The sequence below is a fragment of the Toxorhynchites rutilus genome, chromosome 3 (genome assembly GCF_029784135.1).
Source record: "Toxorhynchites rutilus septentrionalis strain SRP chromosome 3, ASM2978413v1, whole genome shotgun sequence".
Classification (NCBI taxonomy): domain Eukaryota; kingdom Metazoa; phylum Arthropoda; class Insecta; order Diptera; family Culicidae; genus Toxorhynchites; species Toxorhynchites rutilus.
Genome location: NC_073746.1, coordinates 114,248,202 through 114,267,355, shown reverse-complemented (window position 1 = coordinate 114,267,355; position 19,154 = coordinate 114,248,202). Strand labels below are relative to the sequence as shown.

Sequence of the window (19,154 nt, the reverse complement as noted above, 5' to 3'; positions counted from 1 at the left end):
TAAGAGCCAAATAGCACCCGGTGCGCGGGGTCGAATTAGACCCTTGTGCCACGATTAAGTGATGGTACCGAACCGCAGGGCTAGTCTTCAGCGATGAAATTGCAAAATTTTCTCACCGAATGGAACTGCTGAAATACCCGTAACTTGCTGACATCATTCACATGATGAACACGGTTTAGTTCATAAATACTCGCAAAATGAGTTAGAATGCCACAGAATAGAGTATAAATAAAATAAAATGTCACATAACAGTTGTGTTGCATCTTGAAACTTATGAATCAATTTCAAAAAAGGAAGACGCTGTCGTGAAAAAACAATAACAAAGTCGTCATCCGGTTGAATTCGTGCTTGAAATGTATACTGCAGCTGCTGCACAGTCATTTCGCATGCTTCGTGTGAATGGAATGCAGAAAATATTACTAAAAATATTAAAATATTCTGATAATTTAATTCATGTACAATTGACTACCGAAATCGATTCAATCAGATGGTACTATCGTTAAGTATTTATATCGTAGTTTTATCGAGTTGTATGTCGCACGAGGAAGTTTGAGGCATTCCAACATTCCAGAGAAATATTTTTTTTCGATTCCACGCTTCATTTGCTCGGTTTTATAAATAGCCCCAGACCAATAAAAACATCTAATTGATATCATATTTGGCGAAAGTCCTCCGCACAATCCATTTCAGCGGCGGCAGTATCCCGATATTACATTGCAAAGTCAAAACTGCTGTGGCATGATGGCACATCCATCGGAAGCGTGTCGCTATAAATGACATCATGACGCGACAAACACAAGTGGCTTGTGATGGTGAATCCATTTCACTTTACTCGTTTAGGCATCCAGGGTGAGAAACACACGTCAATAGCGCGCGATAACGCTTCATCGATTGCATCACGGTTTGGGTCGGGACGAATCTGTGTGATTGGTACTAATAGATTCCGTTAGCATCGACCATTGCGCGCGAAATAGTGTATTCTGTAATATGAAGCAAACCCACGAGTCATGGTTATCACAAATGTGGGGAAGCATCTCTCCACTTCTTGCCTAGCAGCGCCTTCATACCATAATCCTTCCATGGCATACAAGGATTATATCCTTCTTCATCTTTGGCTCTGACCTATAGCCGATGAGTGAAATAGGTCAAATTCTGCAGATGCAGCCCCAAACACGCCAATCAATGTAAACGTCCAATTAAAGCCCATTTCATTCGCGAGTGAAAGAAACCATCCAAACAACGCGCTCCGGAATCACCATTAGGGTCGGATAAATCATTGAATTCTGGTGTATCCCCTAATGCGTGCGACATGTTAAGCCTGTCAATTCTCCTGACTTGGCGCCATCCTCGAAGAGAATCATATTGAATCTACACCCATAAATCGTTCCATAGACTGACACATATTCGGCGGATGAGACATCCTGCGTGGTGTGATTTAATGGGAAATCTTTTGCTCAGAGTCGCACTGGTTTTGGAACTGGGGTGCCTAGATCAAATTATATGACCAAATCTGTCGGTTGGCTTAGTTTGAAAATATACAATGCATATATATGACACCATAATCGCGATTTGTGTTGAGCGATAAATAATCTCTGTATGGAATGTAGGCGATTTAAAGTAACTATCAATTTAAACATCCCTGCAAGATTCTACCCATGCGACGATAATGGCTGTCGAGTATGTTGTCCATTTCATCAGCTAAATTCAAGTAAGTCTTTTTAAGAAAAACAACTGTTTCAAAATGAAGACATTGAATTGTGGTCGTATAACAACGACATTTTCATCAATTGTTTCCGCGGTGTAGTGGTTATGACATCCATCTAACACGCGGAAGGCCCCCGGTTCGATCCCGGGCGGAAACAAATTCTTTTGGGATTTATTTTCTGATTTTATGAAACATAATAATAAATTCAAAATAAATTCCTCAGAACTATTGTTTATTCAATGAGTTCTGCCGTGACCAGGATTCGAACCTGGGTTACTACGGCCACAACGTAGGGTCCTAACCACTAGACGATCACGGCTGTTGAGAAAGTTGTTAAATTAATCAATTGATTCCGGGCAAACCGCTTTGAGAGAAACAACTAAATCAAAATGTAGAAAATGAATTGTGTTTGTAAAATAATGACTCTCTTATCAACTGTTTCCGTAGTGTAGTGATTGTCACGTCCGCTTCACACGCGGAAGGCCCCCGGTTCGATCCCGGCGGAAACAAATTCTTTTGAGATTTATTTTCTGATTTTATTGAACATTATAATAAATTCAAATTAAATTCCTCAGAACTATTGTTTATTCAATGAGTTCTGCCGTGACCAGGATTCGAACCTGGGTTACTACGGCCACAACGTAAGGTCCTAACCACTAGACGATCACGGCTGTTGAGAGAGTTGTTTAATTTATCAATTGATTCCGGGAAAATCGCTTTGAGAAAAACAACTGATTCAAAATGTAGAAAATGTAAAACAATGACTTTCTTATCAACTGTTTCCATGGTGTAGTGGTTATCACATCCGCCTAACACGCGGAAGGCCCCCGGTTCGATCCCGGGCGGAAACAAATTCCTTTGGGATTTATTTTGTGATTTATGAAACATTATAATAAATTCAAAATAAATTCCTCAGAACTATTGTTTATTCAATGAGTTCTGCCGTGACCAGGATTCGAACCTGGGTTACTACGGCCACAACGTAGGGTCCTAACCACTAGACGATCACGGCTGTTGAGAGAGTTGTTAAATTAATCAATTGATTCCGGGCAAATCGCTTTGAGAGAAACAACTGATTCAAAATGTATAAAATGAATTGTGTTTGTAAAATAATGACGTTCTTATCAACTGTTTCCGTAGTGTAGTGGTTATCACGTCCGCTTCACACGCGGAAGGCCCCCGGTTCGATCCCGGGCGGAAACAAATTATTTTGGGATTTATTTTCTGATTTTATGAAACATAATAATAAATTCAAAATAAATTCCTCAAAACTATTGTTTATTCAATGAGTTCTGCCGTGACCAGGATTCGAACCAGGGTTACTACGGCCACAACGTAGGGTCCTAACCACTAGAGGATCACGGCTGTTGAGAGAGCTGTTAAATTAATCAATTGATTCCGGGCAAATCGCTTTGAGAGAAACAACTGATTCAAAATGTATAAAATGAATTGTGTTTGTAAAATAATGACGTTCTTATCAACTGTTTCCGTAGTGTAGTGGTTATCACGTCCGCTTCACACGCGGAAGGCCCCCGGTTCGATCCCGGGCGGAAACAAATTATGTTGAGATTTATTTTGTGATTTATGAAACATTATAATAAATTCAAAATAAATTCCTCTGAACTATTGTTTATTCAATGAGTTCTGCCGTGACCAGGATTCGAACCTGGGTTACTACGGCCACAACGTAGGGTCCTTACCACTAGACGATCACGGCTGTTGAGAGAGTTGTTTAATTTATCAACTGATTCCGGGCAAATCGCTTTGAGAAAAAAAAACTGATTCAAAATGTATAAAATGAATTGCATTTGTAAAACAATGACTTTCTTATCAGCTGTTTCCGTGGTGTAGTGGTTATCACATCCGCCTAACACGCGGAAGGCCCCCGGTTCGATCCCGGGCGGAAACAAATTCTTTTGGGATTTATTTTGTGATTTTATTAAACATTATAATAAATTCAAAATAAATTCCTCAGGACTATTGTTAATTCAATGAGTTCTGCCGTGACCAGGATTCGAACCTGGGTTACTACGGCCACAACGTAGGGTCCTAACCACTAGACGATCACGGCTGTTGAGAGAGTTGTTAAATTAATCAATTGATTCCGGGCAAATCGCTTTGAGAGAAACAACTGATTCAAAATGTAGAAAATGAATTGTGTTTGTAAAATAATGACTTTCTTATCAACTGTTTCCGTAGTGTAGTGGTTATCACGTCCGCTTCACACGCGGAAGGCCCCCGGTTCGATCCCGGGCGGAAACAAATTATTTTGAGATTTATTTTGTGATTTATGAAACATTATAATAAATTCAAAATAAATTCCTCTGAACTATTGTTTATTCAATGAGTTCTGCCGTGACCAGGATTCGAACCTGGGTTACTACGGCCACAACGTAGGGTCCTTACCACTAGACGATCACGGCTGTTGAGAGAGTTGTTTAATTTATCAACTGATTCCGGGCAAATCGCTTTGAGAAAAAAAACTGATTCAAAATGTATAAAATGAATTGCATTTGTAAAACAATGACTTTCTTATCAGCTGTTTCCGTGGTGTAGTGGTTATCACATCCGCCTAACACGCGGAAGGCCCCCGGTTCGATCCCGGGCGGAAACAAATTCTTTTGGGATTTATTTTGTGATTTTATTAACCATTATAATAAATTCAAAATAAATTCCTCAGGACTATTGTTTATTCAATGAGTTCTGCCGTGACCAGGATTCGAACCTGGGTTACTACGGCCACAACGTAGGGTCCTAACCACTAGACGATCACGGCTGTTGAGAGAGTTGTTAAATTAATCAATTGATTCCGGGCAAATCGCTTTGAGAGAAACAACTGATTCAAAATGTATAAAATGAATTGTGTTTGTAAAATAATGACGTTCTTATCAACTGTTTCCGTAGTGTAGTGGTTATCACGTCCGCTTCACACGCGGAAGGCCCCCGGTTCGATCCCGGGCGGAAACAAATTATTTTGGGATTTATTTTGTGATTTATGAAACATAATAATAAATTCAAAATAAATTCCTCTGAATTATTGTTTATTCAATGATTCTGCCGTGACCAGGATTCGAACCTGGGTTACTACGGCCACAACGTAGGGTCCTAACCACTAGACGATCACGGCTGTTGAGAGAGTTGTTTAATTTATCAATTGATTCCGGGCAAATCGCTTTGAGAAAAACAACTGATTCAAAATGTAGAAAATGAATTGTGTTTGTAAAACAATGACTTTCATATCAACTGTTTCCGTGGTGTAGTGGTTATCACATCCGCCTAACACGCGGAAGGCCCCCGGTTCGATCCCGGGCGGAAACAAATTCTTTTGGGATTTATTTTGTGATTTTATGAAACATTATAATAAATTCAAAATAAATTCCTCTGAACTATTGTTTATTCAATGAGTTCTGCCGTGACCAGGATTCGAACCTGGGTTACTACGGCCACAACGTAGGGTCCTTACCACTAGACGATCACGGCTGTTGAGAGAGTTGTTTAATTTATCAACTGATTCCGGGCAAATCGCTGAGAAAAAACAACTGATTCAAAATGTAAAAAATGTAGAACAATGACTTGCTTATCAACTGTTTCCGTGGTGTAGTGGTGATCACATCCGCCTAACACGCGGAAGGCCCCCGGTTCGATCCCGGGCGGAAACAAATTATTTTGGGATTTATTTTGTGATTTATGAAACATTATAATAAATTCAAAATAAATTCCTCAGGACTATTGTTTATTCAATGAGTTCTGCCGTGACCAGGATTCGAACCTGGGTTACTACGGCCACAACGTACGGTCCTAACCACTTGGCGATCACGGCTGTTGAGAGAGTTGTTTAATTTATCAATTGATTTCGGGCAAATCGCTTTGAGAAAAACAACTGATTCAAAATGTAGAAAATGAATTGTATTTGTAAAACAATGACTTTGATATCAACTGTTTCCGTGGTGTAGTGTTTATCACATCCGCCTAACACGCGGAAGGCCCCCGGTTCGATCCCGGGCGGAAACAAATTCTTTTGGGATTTATTTTGTGATTTTATTAAACATTATAATAAATTCAAAATAAATTCCTCAGAACTATTGTTTATTCAATGATTCTGCCGTGACCAGGATTCGAGCCTGGGTTACTACGGCCACAACGTAGGGTCCTAACCACTAGACGATCACGGCTGTTGAGAGAGTTGTTTAATTTATCAATTGATTTCGGGAAAATCGCTTTGAGAAAAACAACTGATTCAAAATGTAGAAAATGAATTGTGTTTGTAAAATAATGAATTTCTTATCAACTGTTTCCGTAGTGTAGTGGTTATCACGTCCGCTTCACACGCGGAAGGCCCCCGGTTCGATCCCGGGCGGAAACAAATTCTTTTGGGATTTATTTTGTGATTTATGAAACATTATAATAAATTCAAAATAAATTCCTCAGAACTATTGTTTATTCAATGAGTTCTGCCGTGACCAGGATTCGAACCTGGGTTACTACGGCCACAACGTAAGGTCCTAACCACTAGACGATCACGGCTGTTGAGATAATTGTTTTATTTATCAATTGATTCCGGGCAAATCGCTTTGAGAAAAACAACTGATTCAAAATGTAGAAAATGAATTGTATTTGTAAAATAATGACTTTCTTATCAACTGTTTCCGTAGTGTAGTGGTTATCACGTCCGCTTCACACGCGGAAGGACCCCGGTTCGATCCCGGGCGGAAACAAATTCTTTTGGGATTTATTTTCTGATTTTATTGAACATTATAATAAATTCAAAATAAATTCCTCAGAACTATTGTTTATTCAATGAGTTCTGCCGTGACCAGGATTCGAACCTGGTTTACTACGGCCACAACGTAGGGTCCTAACCACTAGACGATCACGGCTGTTGAGAGAGTTGTTAAATTAATCAATTGATTCCGGGCAAATCGCTTTGAGAAAAACAACTGATTCAAAATGTAGAAAATGAATTGTATTTGTAAAACAATGACTTTCATATCAACTGTTTCCGTGGTGTAGTGGTTATCACATCCGCCTAACACGCGGAAGGCCCCCGGTTCGATCCCGGGCGGAAACAAATTCTTTTGGGATTTATTTTCTGATTTTATTAAACATTATAATAAATTCAAAATAAATTCCTCTGAACTATTGTTTATTCAATGAGTTCTGCCGTGACCAGGATTCGAACCTGGGTTACTACGGCCACAACGTAGGGTCCTTACCACTAGACGATCACGGCTGTTGAGAGAGTTGTTTAATTTATCAACTGATTCCGGGCAAATCGCTTTGAGAAAAAAAAACTGATTCAAAATGTATAAAATGAATTGCATTTGTAAAACAATGACTTTCTTATCAGCTGTTTCCGTGGTGTAGTGGTTATCACATCCGCCTAACACGCGGAAGGCCCCCGGTTCGATCCCGGGCGGAAACAAATTCTTTTGGGATTTATTTTGTGATTTTATTAAACATTATAATAAATTCAAAATAAATTCCTCAGGACTATTGTTAATTCAATGAGTTCTGCCGTGACCAGGATTCGAACCTGGGTTACTACGGCCACAACGTAGGGTCCTAACCACTAGACGATCACGGCTGTTGAGAGAGTTGTTAAATTAATCAATTGATTCCGGGCAAATCGCTTTGAGAGAAACAACTGATTCAAAATGTAGAAAATGAATTGTGTTTGTAAAATAATGACTTTCTTATCAACTGTTTCCGTAGTGTAGTGGTTATCACGTCCGCTTCACACGCGGAAGGCCCCCGGTTCGATCCCGGGCGGAAACAAATTATTTTGAGATTTATTTTGTGATTTATGAAACATTATAATAAATTCAAAATAAATTCCTCTGAACTATTGTTTATTCAATGAGTTCTGCCGTGACCAGGATTCGAACCTGGGTTACTACGGCCACAACGTAGGGTCCTTACCACTAGACGATCACGGCTGTTGAGAGAGTTGTTTAATTTATCAACTGATTCCGGGCAAATCGCTTTGAGAAAAAAAACTGATTCAAAATGTATAAAATGAATTGCATTTGTAAAACAATGACTTTCTTATCAGCTGTTTCCGTGGTGTAGTGGTTATCACATCCGCCTAACACGCGGAAGGCCCCCGGTTCGATCCCGGGCGGAAACAAATTCTTTTGGGATTTATTTTGTGATTTTATTAACCATTATAATAAATTCAAAATAAATTCCTCAGGACTATTGTTTATTCAATGAGTTCTGCCGTGACCAGGATTCGAACCTGGGTTACTACGGCCACAACGTAGGGTCCTAACCACTAGACGATCACGGCTGTTGAGAGAGTTGTTAAATTAATCAATTGATTCCGGGCAAATCGCTTTGAGAGAAACAACTGATTCAAAATGTATAAAATGAATTGTGTTTGTAAAATAATGACGTTCTTATCAACTGTTTCCGTAGTGTAGTGGTTATCACGTCCGCTTCACACGCGGAAGGCCCCCGGTTCGATCCCGGGCGGAAACAAATTATTTTGGGATTTATTTTGTGATTTATGAAACATAATAATAAATTCAAAATAAATTCCTCTGAATTATTGTTTATTCAATGATTCTGCCGTGACCAGGATTCGAACCTGGGTTACTACGGCCACAACGTAGGGTCCTAACCACTAGACGATCACGGCTGTTGAGAGAGTTGTTTAATTTATCAATTGATTCCGGGCAAATCGCTTTGAGAAAAACAACTGATTCAAAATGTAGAAAATGAATTGTGTTTGTAAAACAATGACTTTCATATCAACTGTTTCCGTGGTGTAGTGGTTATCACATCCGCCTAACACGCGGAAGGCCCCCGGTTCGATCCCGGGCGGAAACAAATTCTTTTGGGATTTATTTTGTGATTTTATGAAACATTATAATAAATTCAAAATAAATTCCTCTGAACTATTGTTTATTCAATGAGTTCTGCCGTGACCAGGATTCGAACCTGGGTTACTACGGCCACAACGTAGGGTCCTTACCACTAGACGATCACGGCTGTTGAGAGAGTTGTTTAATTTATCAACTGATTCCGGGCAAATCGCTGAGAAAAAACAACTGATTCAAAATGTAAAAAATGTAGAACAATGACTTTCTTATCAACTGTTTCCGTGGTGTAGTGGTGATCACATCCGCCTAACACGCGGAAGGCCCCCGGTTCGATCCCGGGCGGAAACAAATTATTTTGGGATTTATTTTGTGATTTATGAAACATTATAATAAATTCAAAATAAATTCCTCAGGACTATTGTTTATTCAATGAGTTCTGCCGTGACCAGGATTCGAACCTGGGTTACTACGGCCACAACGTACGGTCCTAACCACTTGGCGATCACGGCTGTTGAGAGAGTTGTTTAATTTATCAATTGATTTCGGGCAAATCGCTTTGAGAAAAACAACTGATTCAAAATGTAGAAAATGAATTGTATTTGTAAAACAATGACTTTGATATCAACTGTTTCCGTGGTGTAGTGTTTATCACATCCGCCTAACACGCGGAAGGCCCCCGGTTCGATCCCGGGCGGAAACAAATTCTTTTGGGATTTATTTTGTGATTTTATTAAACATTATAATAAATTCAAAATAAATTCCTCAGAACTATTGTTTATTCAATGATTCTGCCGTGACCAGGATTCGAGCCTGGGTTACTACGGCCACAACGTAGGGTCCTAACCACTAGACGATCACGGCTGTTGAGAGAGTTGTTTAATTTATCAATTGATTTCGGGAAAATCGCTTTGAGAAAAACAACTGATTCAAAATGTAGAAAATGAATTGTGTTTGTAAAATAATGAATTTCTTATCAACTGTTTCCGTAGTGTAGTGGTTATCACGTCCGCTTCACACGCGGAAGGCCCCCGGTTCGATCCCGGGCGGAAACAAATTCTTTTGGGATTTATTTTGTGATTTATGAAACATTATAATAAATTCAAAATAAATTCCTCAGAACTATTGTTTATTCAATGAGTTCTGCCGTGACCAGGATTCGAACCTGGGTTACTACGGCCACAACGTAAGGTCCTAACCACTAGACGATCACGGCTGTTGAGATAATTGTTTTATTTATCAATTGATTCCGGGCAAATCGCTTTGAGAAAAACAACTGATTCAAAATGTAGAAAATGAATTGTATTTGTAAAATAATGACTTTCTTATCAACTGTTTCCGTAGTGTAGTGGTTATCACGTCCGCTTCACACGCGGAAGGACCCCGGTTCGATCCCGGGCGGAAACAAATTCTTTTGGGATTTATTTTCTGATTTTATTGAACATTATAATAAATTCAAAATAAATTCCTCAGAACTATTGTTTATTCAATGAGTTCTGCCGTGACCAGGATTCGAACCTGGTTTACTACGGCCACAACGTAGGGTCCTAACCACTAGACGATCACGGCTGTTGAGAGAGTTGTTAAATTAATCAATTGATTCCGGGCAAATCGCTTTGAGAAAAACAACTGATTCAAAATGTAGAAAATGAATTGTATTTGTAAAACAATGACTTTCATATCAACTGTTTCCGTGGTGTAGTGGTTATCACATCCGCCTAACACGCGGAAGGCCCCCGGTTCGATCCCGGGCGGAAACAAATTCTTTTGGGATTTATTTTCTGATTTTATTAAACATTATAATAAATTCAAAATAAATTCCTCAGAACTATTGTTTATTCAATGAGTTCTGCCGTGACCAGGATTCGAACCTGGTTTACTACGGCCACAACGTAGGGTCCTAACCACTAGACGATCACGGCTGTTGAGAGAGTTGTTAAATTAATCAATTGATTCCGGGCAAATCGCTTTGAGAAAAACAACTGATTCAAAATGTAGAAAATGAATTGTGTTTGTAAAATAATGACTTTCTTATCAACTGTTTCCGTGGTGTAGTGGTTATCACATCCGCCTAACACGCGGAAGGCCCCCGGTTCGATCCCGGGCGGAAACAAATTCTTTTGGGATTTATTTTGTGATTTATGAAACATTGTAATAAATTCAAAATAAATTCCTCAGAACTATTGTTTATTCAATGAGTTCTGCCGTGACCAGGATTCGAACCTGGGTTACTACGGCCACAACGTAGGGTCCTAACCACTAGACGATCACGGCTGTTGAGATAATTGTTTTATTTATCAATTGATTCCGGGCAAATCGCTTTGAGAAAAACAACTGATTAAAAATGTAGAAAATGAATTGTATTTGTAAAACAATGACTTTCTTATCAACTGTTTCCGTGGTGTAGTGGTTATCACATCCCCTAACACGCGGAAGCCCCCGGTTCGATCCCGGGCGGAAACAAATTCTTTTGGGATTTATTTTGTGATTTTATGAAACATAATAATAAATTCAAAATAAATTCCTCAGAACTATTGTTTATTCAATGATTTTGCCGTGACCAGGATTCGAACCTGGGTTACTACGGCCACAACGTAGGGTCCTAACCACTAGACGATCACGGCTGTTGAGAGAGTTGTTAAATTAATCAATTGATTCCGGGCAAATCGCTTTGAGAGAAACAACTGATTCAAAATGTAGAAAATGAATTGTGTTTGTAAAATAATGACTTTCTTATCAACTGTTTCCGTAGTGTAGTGGTTATCACGTCCGCTTCACACGCGGAAGGACCCCGGTTCGATCCCGGGCGGAAACAAATTCTTTTGGGATTTATTTTCTGATTTTATTGAACATTATAATAAATTCAAAATAAATTCCTCAGAACTATTGTTTATTCAATGAGTTCTGCCGTGACCAGGATTCGAACCTGGTTTACTACGGCCACAACGTAGGGTCCTAACCACTAGACGATCACGGCTGTTGAGAGAGTTGTTAAATTAATCAATTGATTCTGGGCAAATCGCTTTGAGAAAAACAACTGATTCAAAATGTAGAAAATGAATTGTATTTGTAAAACAATGACTTTCATATCAACTGTTTCCGTGGTGTAGTGGTTATCACTTCCGCCTAACACGCGGAAGGCCCCCGGTTCGATCCCGGGCGGAAACAAATTCTTTTGGGATTTATTTTGTGATTTTATTAAACATTATCATAAATTCAAAATAAATTCCTCAGGACTATTGTTAATTCAATGAGTTCTGCCGTGACCAGGATTCGAACCTGGGTTACTACGGCCACAACGTAGGGTCCTAACCACTAGACGATCACGGCTGTTGAGAGAGTTGTTTAATTTATCAATTGATTCCGGGCAAATCGCTTTGAGAAAAACAACTGATTCAAAATGTAGAAAATGAATTGTATTTGTAAAACAATGACTTTCATATCAACTGTTTCCGTGGTGTAGTGGTTATCACATCCGCCTAACACGCGGAAGGCCCCCGGTTCGATCCCGGGCGGAAACAAATTCTTTTGGGATTTATTTTGTGATTTTATGAAACATAATAATAAATTCAAATAAATTCCTCTGAATTATTGTTTATTCAATGATTCTGCCGTGACCAGGATTCGAACCTGGGTTACTACGGCCACAACGTAGGGTCCTAACCACTAGACGATCACGGCTGTTGAGAGAGTTGTTTAATTTATCAATTGATTCCGGGCAAATCGCTTTGAGAAAAACAACTGATTCAAAATGTAGAAAATGAATTGTATTTGTAAAATAATGACTTTCATATCAACTGTTTCCGTGGTGTAGTGGTTATCACATCCGCCTAACACGCGGAAGGCCCCCGGTTCGATCCCGGGCGGAAACAAATTCTTTTGGGATTTATTTTGTGATTTTATTAAACATTATCATAAATTCAAAATAAATTCCTCAGGACTATTGTTTATTCAATGAGTTCTGCCGTGACCAGGATTCGAACCTGGGTTACTACGGCCACAACGTAGGGTCCTAACCACTAGACGATCACGGCTGTTGTGAGAGTTGTTTAATTTATCAATTGATTCCGGGCAAATCGCTTTGAGAAAAACAATTGATTCAAAATGTAGAAAATGAATTGTATTTGTAAAACAATGACTTTCATATCAACTGTTTCCGTGGTGTAGTGGTTATCACATCCGCCTAACACGCGGAAGGCCCCCGGTTCGATCCCGGGCGGAAACAAATTCTTTTGGGATTTATTTTCTGATTTTATTGAACATTATAATAAATTCAAAATAAATTCCTCAGAACTATTGTTTATTCAATGAGTTCTGCCGTGACCAGGATTCGAACCTGGTTTACTACGGCCACAACGTAGGGTCCTAACCACTAGACGATCACGGCTGTTGAGAGAGTTGTTAAATTAATCAATTGATTCCGGGCAAATCGCTTTGAGAAAAACAACTGATTCAAAATGTAGAAAATGAATTGTATTTGTAAAATAATGACTTTCATATCAACTGTTTCCGTGGTGTAGTGGTTATCACATCCGCCTAACACGCGGAAGGCCCCCGGTTCGATCCCGGGCGGAAACAAATTCTTTTGGTATTTATTTTGTGATTTTATTAAACATTATCATAAATTCAAAATAAATTCCTCAGGACTATTGTTTATTCAATGAGTTCTGCCGTGACCAGGATTCGAACCTGGGTTACTACGGCCACAACGTAGGGTCCTAACCACTAGACGATCACGGCTGTTGTGAGAGTTGTTTAATTTATCAATTGATTCCGGGCAAATCGCTTTGAGAAAAACAATTGATTCAAAATGTAGAAAATGAATTGTATTTGTAAAACAATGACTTTCATATCAACTGTTTCCGTGGTGTAGTGGTTATCACATCCGCCTAACACGCGGAAGGCCCCCGGTTCGATCCCGGGCGGAAACAAATTCTTTTGGGATTTATTTTCTGATTTTATTGAACATTATAATAAATTCAAAATAAATTCCTCAGAACTATTGTTTATTCAATGAGTTCTGCCGTGACCAGGATTCGAACCTGGTTTACTACGGCCACAACGTAGGGTCCTAACCACTAGACGATCACGGCTGTTGAGAGAGTTGTTAAATTAATCAATTGATTCCGGGCAAATCGCTTTGAGAAAAACAACTGATTCAAAATGTAGAAAATGAATTGTATTTGTAAAATAATGACTTTCATATCAACTGTTTCCGTGGTGTAGTGGTTATCACATCCGCCTAACACGCGGAAGGCCCCCGGTTCGATCCCGGGCGGAAACAAATTCTTTTGGGATTTATTTTGTGATTTTATTAAACATTATCATAAATTCAAAATAAATTCCTCAGGACTATTGTTTATTCAATGAGTTCTGCCGTGACCAGGATTCGAACCTGGGTTACTACGGCCACAACGTAGGGTCCTAACCACTAGACGATCACGGCTGTTGTGAGAGTTGTTTAATTTATCAATTGATTCCGGGCAAATCGCTTTGAGAAAAACAATTGATTCAAAATGTAGAAAATGAATTGTATTTGTAAAACAATGACTTTCATATCAACTGTTTCCGTGGTGTAGTGGTTATCACATCCGCCTAACACGCGGAAGGCCCCCGGTTCGATCCCGGGCGGAAACAAATTCTTTTGGGATTTATTTTCTGATTTTATTGAACATTATAATAAATTCAAAATAAATTCCTCAGAACTATTGTTTATTCAATGAGTTCTGCCGTGACCAGGATTCGAACCTGGTTTACTACGGCCACAACGTAGGGTCCTAACCACTAGACGATCACGGCTGTTGTGAGAGTTGTTTAATTTATCAATTGATTCCGGGCAAATCGCTTTGAGAAAAACAACTGATTCAAAATGTAGAAAATGAATTGTATTTGTAAAACAATGACTTTCATATCAACTGTTTCCGTGGTGTAGTGGTTATCACATCCGCCTAACACGCGGAAGGCCCCCGGTTCGATCCCGGGCGGAAACAAATTCTTTTGGGATTTATTTTGTGATTTTATTAAACATTATCATAAATTCAAAATAAATTCCTCAGAACTATTGTTTATTCAATGAGTTCTGCCGTGACCAGGATTCGAACCTGGGTTACTACGGCCACAACGTAGGGTCCTAACCAGTAGACGATCACGGCTGTTGAGAGAGTTGTTTAATTTATCAATTGATTCCGGGCAAATCGCTTTGAGAAAAACAACTGATTCAAAATGTAGAAAATGAATTGTATTTGTAAAACAATGACTTTCATATCAACTGTTTCCGTGGTGTAGTGGTTATCACATCCGCCTAACACGCGGAAGGCCCCCGGTTCGATCCCGGGCGGAAACAAATTCTTTTGGGATTTATTTCGTGATTTTATTAAACATTATCATAAATTCAAAATAAATTCCTCAGGACTATTGTTTATTCAATGAGTTCTGCCGTGACCAGGATTCGAACCTGGGTTACTACGGCCACAACGTAGGGTCCTAACCACTAGACGATCACGGCTGTTGAGAGAGTTGTTTAATTTATCAATTGATTCCGGGCAAATCGCTTTGAGAAAAACAACTGATTCAAAATGTAGAAAATGAATTGTATTTGTAAAACAATGACTTTCATATCAACTGTTTCCGTGGTGTAGTGGTTATCACATCCGCCTAACACGCGGAAGGCCCCCGGTTCGATCCCGGGCGGAAACAAATTCTTTTGGGATTTATTTTGTGATTTTATGAAACATAATAATAAATTCAAAATAAATTCCTCTGAATTATTGTTTATTCAATGATTCTGCCGTGACCAGGATTCGAACCTGGGTTACTACGGCCACAACGTAGGGTCCTAACCACTAGACGATCACGGCTGTTGAGAGAGTTGTTTAATTTATCAATTGATTCCGGGCAAATCGCTTTGAGAAAAACAACTGATTCAAAATGTAGAAAATGAATTGTATTTGTAAAACAATGACTTTCATATCAACTGTTTCCGTGGTGTAGTGGTTATCACATCCGCCTAACACGCGGAAGGCCCCCGGTTCGATCCCGGGCGGAAACAGATTCTTTTGGGATTTATTGAACAAACAACTGATTCAAAATGTAGAAAATGAATTGTGTTTGTAAAATAATGACTTTCTTATCAACTGTTTCCGTGGTGTAGTGGTTATCACATCCGCCTAACACGCGGAAGGCCCCCGGTTCGATCCCGGGCGGAAACAAATTCTTTTGGGATTTATTTTGTGATTTATGAAACATTGTAATAAATTCAAAATAAATTCCTCAGAACTATTGTTTATTCAATGAGTTCTGCCGTGACCAGGATTCGAACCTGGGTTACTACGGCCACAACGTAGGGTCCTAACCACTAGACGATCACGGCTGTTGAGATAATTGTTTTATTTATCAATTGATTCCGGGCAAATCGCTTTGAGAAAAACAACTGATTAAAAATGTAGAAAATGAATTGTATTTGTAAAACAATGACTTTCTTATCAACTGTTTCCGTGGTGTAGTGGTTATCACATCCGCCTAACACGCGGAAGGCCCCCGGTTCGATCCCGGGCGGAAACAAATTCTTTTGGGATTTATTTTCTGATTTTATTGAACATTATAATAAATTCAAAATAAATTCCTCAGAACTATTGTTTATTCAATGAGTTCTGCCGTGACCAGGATTCGAACCTGGTTTACTACGGCCACAACGTAGGGTCCTAACCACTAGACGATCACGGCTGTTGAGGGAGTTGTTTAATTTATCAATTGATTCCGGGCAAATCGCTTTGTGAAAAACAACTGATTCAAAATGTAAAAAATGTAAAACAATGACTTTCATATCAACTGTTTCCGTGGTGTAGTGGTTATCACATCCGCCTAACACGCGGAAGGCCCCCGGTTCGATCCCGGGCGGAAACAAATTCTTTTGGGATTTATTTTGTGATTTTATGAAACATAATAATAAATTCAAAATAAATTCCTCAGAACTATTGTTTATTCAATGATTCTGCCGTGACCAGGATTCGAACCTGGGTTACTACGGCCACAACGTAGGGTCCTAACCACTAGACGATCACGGCTGTTGAGAGAGTTGTTAAATTAATCAATTGATTCCGGGCAAATCGCTTTGAGAAAAACAACTGATTCAAAATGTAGAAAATGAATTGTGTTTGTAAAATAATGACTTTCTTATCAACTGTTTCCGTAGTGTAGTGGTTATCACGTCCGCTTCACACGCGGAAGGCCCCCGGTTCGATCCCGGGCGGAAACAAATTCTTTTGGGATTTATTTTGTGATTAATGAAACATTATAATAAATTCAAAATAAATTCCTCAGAACTATTGTTTATTCAATGAGTTCTGCCGTGACCAGGATTCGAACCTGGGTTACTACGGCCACAACGTAGGGTCCTAACCACTAGACGATCACGGCTGTTGAGATAATTGTTTTATTTATCAATTGATTCCGGGCAAATCGCTTTGAGAAAAACAACTGATTAAAAATGTAGAAAATGAACTGTATTTGTAAAACAATGACTTTCTTATCAACTGTTTCCGTGGTGTAGTGGTTATCACATCCGCCTAACACGCGGAAGGCCCCCGGTTCGATCCCGGGCGGAAACAAATTCTTTTGGGATTTATTTTGTGATTTTATGAAACATAATAATAAATTCAAAATAAATTCCTCTGAATTATTGTTTATTCAATGATTCTGCCGTGACCAGGATTCGAACCTGGGTTACTACGGCCACAACGTAGGGTCCTAACCACTAGACGATCACGGCTGTTGAGAGAGTTGTTAAATTAATCAATTGATTCCGGGCAAATCGCTTTGAGAGAAACAACTGATTCAAAATGTAGAAAATGAATTGTGTTTGTAAAATAATGACTTTCTTATCAACTGTTTCCGTGGTGTAGTGGTTATCACATCCGCCTAACACGCGGAAGGCCCCCGGTTCGATCCCGGGCGGAAACAAATTCTTTTGGGATTTATTTTCTGATTTTATTGAACATTATAATAAATTCAAAATAAATTCCTCAGAACTATTGTTTATTCAATGAGTTCTGCCGTGACCAGGATTCGAACCTGGTTTACTACGGCCACAACGTAGGGTCCTAACCACTAGACGATCACGGCTGTTGAGGGAGTTGTTTAATTTATCAATTGATTCCGGGCAAATCGCTTTGTGAAAAACAACTGATTCAAAATGTAAAAAATGTAAAACAATGACTTTCATATCAACTGTTTCCGTGGTGTAGTGGTTATCACATCCGCCTAACACGCGGAAGGCCCCCGGTTCGATCCCGGGCGGAAACAAATTCTTTTGGGATTTATTTTGTGATTTTATGAAACATAATAATAAATTCAAAATAAATTCCTCAGAACTATTGTTTATTCAATGATTCTGCCGTGACCAGGATTCGAACCTGGGTTACTACGGCCACAACGTAGGGTCCTAACCACTAGACGATCACGGCTGTTGAGAGAGTTGTTAAATTAATCAATTGATTCCGGGCAAATCGCTTTGAGAAAAACAACTGATTCAAAATGTAGAAAATGAATTGTGTTTGTAAAATAATGACTTTCTTATCAACTGTTTCCGTAGTGTAGTGGTTATCACGTCCGCTTCACACGCGGAAGGCCCCCGGTTCGATCCCGGGCGGAAACAAATTCTTTTGGGATTTATTTTGTGATTAATGAAACATTATAATAAATTCAAAATAAATTCCTCAGAACTATTGTTTATTCAATGAGTTCTGCCGTGACCAGGATTCGAACCTGGGTTACTACGGCCACAACGTAGGGTCCTAACCACTAGACGATCACGGCTGTTGAGATAATTGTTTTATTTATCAATTGATTCCGGGCAAATCGCTTTGAGAAAAACAACTGATTAAAAATGTAGAAAATGAACTGTATTTGTAAAACAATGACTTTCTTATCAACTGTTTCCGTGGTGTAGTGGTTATCACATCCGCCTAACACGCGGAAGGCCCCCGGTTCGATCCCGGGCGGAAACAAATTCTTTTGGGATTTATTTTGTGATTTTATGAAACATAATAATAAATTCAAAATAAATTCCTCTGAATTATTGTTTATTCAATGATTCTGCCGTGACCAGGATTCGAACCTGGGTTACTACGGCCACAACGTAGGGTCCTAACCACTAGACGATCACGGCTGTTGAGAGAGTTGTTAAATTAATCAATTGATTCCGGGCAAATCGCTTTGAGAGAAACAACTGATTCAAAATGTAGAAAATGAATTGTGTTTGTAAAATAATGACTTTCTTATCAACTGTTTCCGTGGTGTAGTGGTTATCACGTCCGCTTCACACGCGGAAGGACCCCGGTTCGATCCCGGGCGGAAACAAATTCTTTTGGGATTTATTTTCTGATTTTATTGAACATTATAATAAATTCAAAATAAATTCCTCAGAACTATTGTTTATTCAATGAGTTCTGCCGTGACCAGGATTCGAACCTGGTTTACTACGGCCACAACGTAGGGTCCTAACCACTAGACGATCACGGCTGTTGAGAGAGTTGTTAAATTAATCAATTGATTCTGGGCAAATCGCTTTGAGAAAAACAACTGATTCAAAATGTAGAAAATGAATTGTATTTGTAAAACAATGACTTTCA

At 39.1% G+C, this 19,154-nt stretch overlaps 1 protein-coding gene and 62 non-coding genes across 68 annotated transcripts in view; 33 read left to right on the top strand and 30 right to left on the bottom strand.

Annotated features, from left to right (window-relative positions):
- LOC129775312 (mitogen-activated protein kinase 1) overlaps nucleotides 1–19,154 on the top strand; it is a 244,735-nt gene that overhangs the window by 58,249 nt on the left and 167,332 nt on the right. The window lies entirely within an intron of this gene.
- Trnah-gug (transfer RNA histidin (anticodon GUG)) lies at nucleotides 1,953–2,024 on the bottom strand. Its single transcript has one exon. It is a non-coding gene; the product is annotated as a tRNA-His (tRNA).
- On the bottom strand, nucleotides 2,646–2,717 carry Trnah-gug (transfer RNA histidin (anticodon GUG)). The gene has a single exon. It is a non-coding gene; the product is annotated as a tRNA-His (tRNA).
- Trnav-cac (transfer RNA valine (anticodon CAC)) lies at nucleotides 2,836–2,908 on the top strand. Its single transcript has one exon. It is a non-coding gene; the product is annotated as a tRNA-Val (tRNA).
- Nucleotides 3,189–3,261, top strand: Trnav-cac (transfer RNA valine (anticodon CAC)). The gene has a single exon. It is a non-coding gene; the product is annotated as a tRNA-Val (tRNA).
- Nucleotides 3,351–3,422, bottom strand: Trnah-gug (transfer RNA histidin (anticodon GUG)). The gene has a single exon. It is a non-coding gene; the product is annotated as a tRNA-His (tRNA).
- Trnah-gug (transfer RNA histidin (anticodon GUG)) lies at nucleotides 3,705–3,776 on the bottom strand. The gene has a single exon. It is a non-coding gene; the product is annotated as a tRNA-His (tRNA).
- Trnav-cac (transfer RNA valine (anticodon CAC)) lies at nucleotides 3,895–3,967 on the top strand. The gene has a single exon. It is a non-coding gene; the product is annotated as a tRNA-Val (tRNA).
- On the bottom strand, nucleotides 4,057–4,128 carry Trnah-gug (transfer RNA histidin (anticodon GUG)). Its single transcript has one exon. It is a non-coding gene; the product is annotated as a tRNA-His (tRNA).
- Trnah-gug (transfer RNA histidin (anticodon GUG)) lies at nucleotides 4,410–4,481 on the bottom strand. The gene has a single exon. It is a non-coding gene; the product is annotated as a tRNA-His (tRNA).
- Trnav-cac (transfer RNA valine (anticodon CAC)) lies at nucleotides 4,600–4,672 on the top strand. Its single transcript has one exon. It is a non-coding gene; the product is annotated as a tRNA-Val (tRNA).
- Nucleotides 4,761–4,832, bottom strand: Trnah-gug (transfer RNA histidin (anticodon GUG)). Its single transcript has one exon. It is a non-coding gene; the product is annotated as a tRNA-His (tRNA).
- Nucleotides 5,114–5,185, bottom strand: Trnah-gug (transfer RNA histidin (anticodon GUG)). The gene has a single exon. It is a non-coding gene; the product is annotated as a tRNA-His (tRNA).
- On the top strand, nucleotides 5,996–6,068 carry Trnav-cac (transfer RNA valine (anticodon CAC)). The gene has a single exon. It is a non-coding gene; the product is annotated as a tRNA-Val (tRNA).
- On the top strand, nucleotides 6,348–6,420 carry Trnav-cac (transfer RNA valine (anticodon CAC)). The gene has a single exon. It is a non-coding gene; the product is annotated as a tRNA-Val (tRNA).
- On the bottom strand, nucleotides 6,864–6,935 carry Trnah-gug (transfer RNA histidin (anticodon GUG)). Its single transcript has one exon. It is a non-coding gene; the product is annotated as a tRNA-His (tRNA).
- Nucleotides 7,218–7,289, bottom strand: Trnah-gug (transfer RNA histidin (anticodon GUG)). The gene has a single exon. It is a non-coding gene; the product is annotated as a tRNA-His (tRNA).
- Trnav-cac (transfer RNA valine (anticodon CAC)) lies at nucleotides 7,408–7,480 on the top strand. The gene has a single exon. It is a non-coding gene; the product is annotated as a tRNA-Val (tRNA).
- On the bottom strand, nucleotides 7,570–7,641 carry Trnah-gug (transfer RNA histidin (anticodon GUG)). Its single transcript has one exon. It is a non-coding gene; the product is annotated as a tRNA-His (tRNA).
- On the bottom strand, nucleotides 7,923–7,994 carry Trnah-gug (transfer RNA histidin (anticodon GUG)). Its single transcript has one exon. It is a non-coding gene; the product is annotated as a tRNA-His (tRNA).
- Trnav-cac (transfer RNA valine (anticodon CAC)) lies at nucleotides 8,113–8,185 on the top strand. Its single transcript has one exon. It is a non-coding gene; the product is annotated as a tRNA-Val (tRNA).
- Trnah-gug (transfer RNA histidin (anticodon GUG)) lies at nucleotides 8,274–8,345 on the bottom strand. The gene has a single exon. It is a non-coding gene; the product is annotated as a tRNA-His (tRNA).
- On the bottom strand, nucleotides 8,627–8,698 carry Trnah-gug (transfer RNA histidin (anticodon GUG)). Its single transcript has one exon. It is a non-coding gene; the product is annotated as a tRNA-His (tRNA).
- Trnav-cac (transfer RNA valine (anticodon CAC)) lies at nucleotides 9,509–9,581 on the top strand. Its single transcript has one exon. It is a non-coding gene; the product is annotated as a tRNA-Val (tRNA).
- Trnav-cac (transfer RNA valine (anticodon CAC)) lies at nucleotides 9,861–9,933 on the top strand. The gene has a single exon. It is a non-coding gene; the product is annotated as a tRNA-Val (tRNA).
- Trnah-gug (transfer RNA histidin (anticodon GUG)) lies at nucleotides 10,729–10,800 on the bottom strand. The gene has a single exon. It is a non-coding gene; the product is annotated as a tRNA-His (tRNA).
- Trnah-gug (transfer RNA histidin (anticodon GUG)) lies at nucleotides 11,079–11,150 on the bottom strand. Its single transcript has one exon. It is a non-coding gene; the product is annotated as a tRNA-His (tRNA).
- On the top strand, nucleotides 11,269–11,341 carry Trnav-cac (transfer RNA valine (anticodon CAC)). The gene has a single exon. It is a non-coding gene; the product is annotated as a tRNA-Val (tRNA).
- Trnah-gug (transfer RNA histidin (anticodon GUG)) lies at nucleotides 11,785–11,856 on the bottom strand. Its single transcript has one exon. It is a non-coding gene; the product is annotated as a tRNA-His (tRNA).
- Trnav-aac (transfer RNA valine (anticodon AAC)) lies at nucleotides 11,975–12,047 on the top strand. The gene has a single exon. It is a non-coding gene; the product is annotated as a tRNA-Val (tRNA).
- On the bottom strand, nucleotides 12,136–12,207 carry Trnah-gug (transfer RNA histidin (anticodon GUG)). The gene has a single exon. It is a non-coding gene; the product is annotated as a tRNA-His (tRNA).
- Nucleotides 12,326–12,398, top strand: Trnav-aac (transfer RNA valine (anticodon AAC)). The gene has a single exon. It is a non-coding gene; the product is annotated as a tRNA-Val (tRNA).
- On the bottom strand, nucleotides 12,489–12,560 carry Trnah-gug (transfer RNA histidin (anticodon GUG)). The gene has a single exon. It is a non-coding gene; the product is annotated as a tRNA-His (tRNA).
- Trnav-aac (transfer RNA valine (anticodon AAC)) lies at nucleotides 12,679–12,751 on the top strand. The gene has a single exon. It is a non-coding gene; the product is annotated as a tRNA-Val (tRNA).
- Trnav-aac (transfer RNA valine (anticodon AAC)) lies at nucleotides 13,032–13,104 on the top strand. The gene has a single exon. It is a non-coding gene; the product is annotated as a tRNA-Val (tRNA).
- On the bottom strand, nucleotides 13,195–13,266 carry Trnah-gug (transfer RNA histidin (anticodon GUG)). The gene has a single exon. It is a non-coding gene; the product is annotated as a tRNA-His (tRNA).
- Nucleotides 13,385–13,457, top strand: Trnav-aac (transfer RNA valine (anticodon AAC)). The gene has a single exon. It is a non-coding gene; the product is annotated as a tRNA-Val (tRNA).
- Trnav-aac (transfer RNA valine (anticodon AAC)) lies at nucleotides 13,738–13,810 on the top strand. The gene has a single exon. It is a non-coding gene; the product is annotated as a tRNA-Val (tRNA).
- Nucleotides 13,901–13,972, bottom strand: Trnah-gug (transfer RNA histidin (anticodon GUG)). Its single transcript has one exon. It is a non-coding gene; the product is annotated as a tRNA-His (tRNA).
- On the top strand, nucleotides 14,091–14,163 carry Trnav-aac (transfer RNA valine (anticodon AAC)). The gene has a single exon. It is a non-coding gene; the product is annotated as a tRNA-Val (tRNA).
- On the top strand, nucleotides 14,444–14,516 carry Trnav-aac (transfer RNA valine (anticodon AAC)). The gene has a single exon. It is a non-coding gene; the product is annotated as a tRNA-Val (tRNA).
- Trnav-aac (transfer RNA valine (anticodon AAC)) lies at nucleotides 14,797–14,869 on the top strand. The gene has a single exon. It is a non-coding gene; the product is annotated as a tRNA-Val (tRNA).
- Trnah-gug (transfer RNA histidin (anticodon GUG)) lies at nucleotides 14,960–15,031 on the bottom strand. The gene has a single exon. It is a non-coding gene; the product is annotated as a tRNA-His (tRNA).
- On the top strand, nucleotides 15,150–15,222 carry Trnav-aac (transfer RNA valine (anticodon AAC)). Its single transcript has one exon. It is a non-coding gene; the product is annotated as a tRNA-Val (tRNA).
- Nucleotides 15,312–15,383, bottom strand: Trnah-gug (transfer RNA histidin (anticodon GUG)). The gene has a single exon. It is a non-coding gene; the product is annotated as a tRNA-His (tRNA).
- Nucleotides 15,502–15,574, top strand: Trnav-aac (transfer RNA valine (anticodon AAC)). The gene has a single exon. It is a non-coding gene; the product is annotated as a tRNA-Val (tRNA).
- Trnav-aac (transfer RNA valine (anticodon AAC)) lies at nucleotides 15,662–15,734 on the top strand. The gene has a single exon. It is a non-coding gene; the product is annotated as a tRNA-Val (tRNA).
- Nucleotides 15,824–15,895, bottom strand: Trnah-gug (transfer RNA histidin (anticodon GUG)). Its single transcript has one exon. It is a non-coding gene; the product is annotated as a tRNA-His (tRNA).
- On the top strand, nucleotides 16,014–16,086 carry Trnav-aac (transfer RNA valine (anticodon AAC)). The gene has a single exon. It is a non-coding gene; the product is annotated as a tRNA-Val (tRNA).
- Trnav-aac (transfer RNA valine (anticodon AAC)) lies at nucleotides 16,356–16,428 on the top strand. The gene has a single exon. It is a non-coding gene; the product is annotated as a tRNA-Val (tRNA).
- Nucleotides 16,518–16,589, bottom strand: Trnah-gug (transfer RNA histidin (anticodon GUG)). The gene has a single exon. It is a non-coding gene; the product is annotated as a tRNA-His (tRNA).
- On the top strand, nucleotides 16,708–16,780 carry Trnav-cac (transfer RNA valine (anticodon CAC)). Its single transcript has one exon. It is a non-coding gene; the product is annotated as a tRNA-Val (tRNA).
- On the bottom strand, nucleotides 16,870–16,941 carry Trnah-gug (transfer RNA histidin (anticodon GUG)). The gene has a single exon. It is a non-coding gene; the product is annotated as a tRNA-His (tRNA).
- Nucleotides 17,060–17,132, top strand: Trnav-aac (transfer RNA valine (anticodon AAC)). The gene has a single exon. It is a non-coding gene; the product is annotated as a tRNA-Val (tRNA).
- Trnah-gug (transfer RNA histidin (anticodon GUG)) lies at nucleotides 17,222–17,293 on the bottom strand. Its single transcript has one exon. It is a non-coding gene; the product is annotated as a tRNA-His (tRNA).
- Nucleotides 17,412–17,484, top strand: Trnav-aac (transfer RNA valine (anticodon AAC)). The gene has a single exon. It is a non-coding gene; the product is annotated as a tRNA-Val (tRNA).
- Nucleotides 17,754–17,826, top strand: Trnav-aac (transfer RNA valine (anticodon AAC)). Its single transcript has one exon. It is a non-coding gene; the product is annotated as a tRNA-Val (tRNA).
- Trnah-gug (transfer RNA histidin (anticodon GUG)) lies at nucleotides 17,916–17,987 on the bottom strand. The gene has a single exon. It is a non-coding gene; the product is annotated as a tRNA-His (tRNA).
- Nucleotides 18,106–18,178, top strand: Trnav-cac (transfer RNA valine (anticodon CAC)). Its single transcript has one exon. It is a non-coding gene; the product is annotated as a tRNA-Val (tRNA).
- On the bottom strand, nucleotides 18,268–18,339 carry Trnah-gug (transfer RNA histidin (anticodon GUG)). Its single transcript has one exon. It is a non-coding gene; the product is annotated as a tRNA-His (tRNA).
- Nucleotides 18,458–18,530, top strand: Trnav-aac (transfer RNA valine (anticodon AAC)). Its single transcript has one exon. It is a non-coding gene; the product is annotated as a tRNA-Val (tRNA).
- Nucleotides 18,620–18,691, bottom strand: Trnah-gug (transfer RNA histidin (anticodon GUG)). The gene has a single exon. It is a non-coding gene; the product is annotated as a tRNA-His (tRNA).
- Nucleotides 18,810–18,882, top strand: Trnav-cac (transfer RNA valine (anticodon CAC)). Its single transcript has one exon. It is a non-coding gene; the product is annotated as a tRNA-Val (tRNA).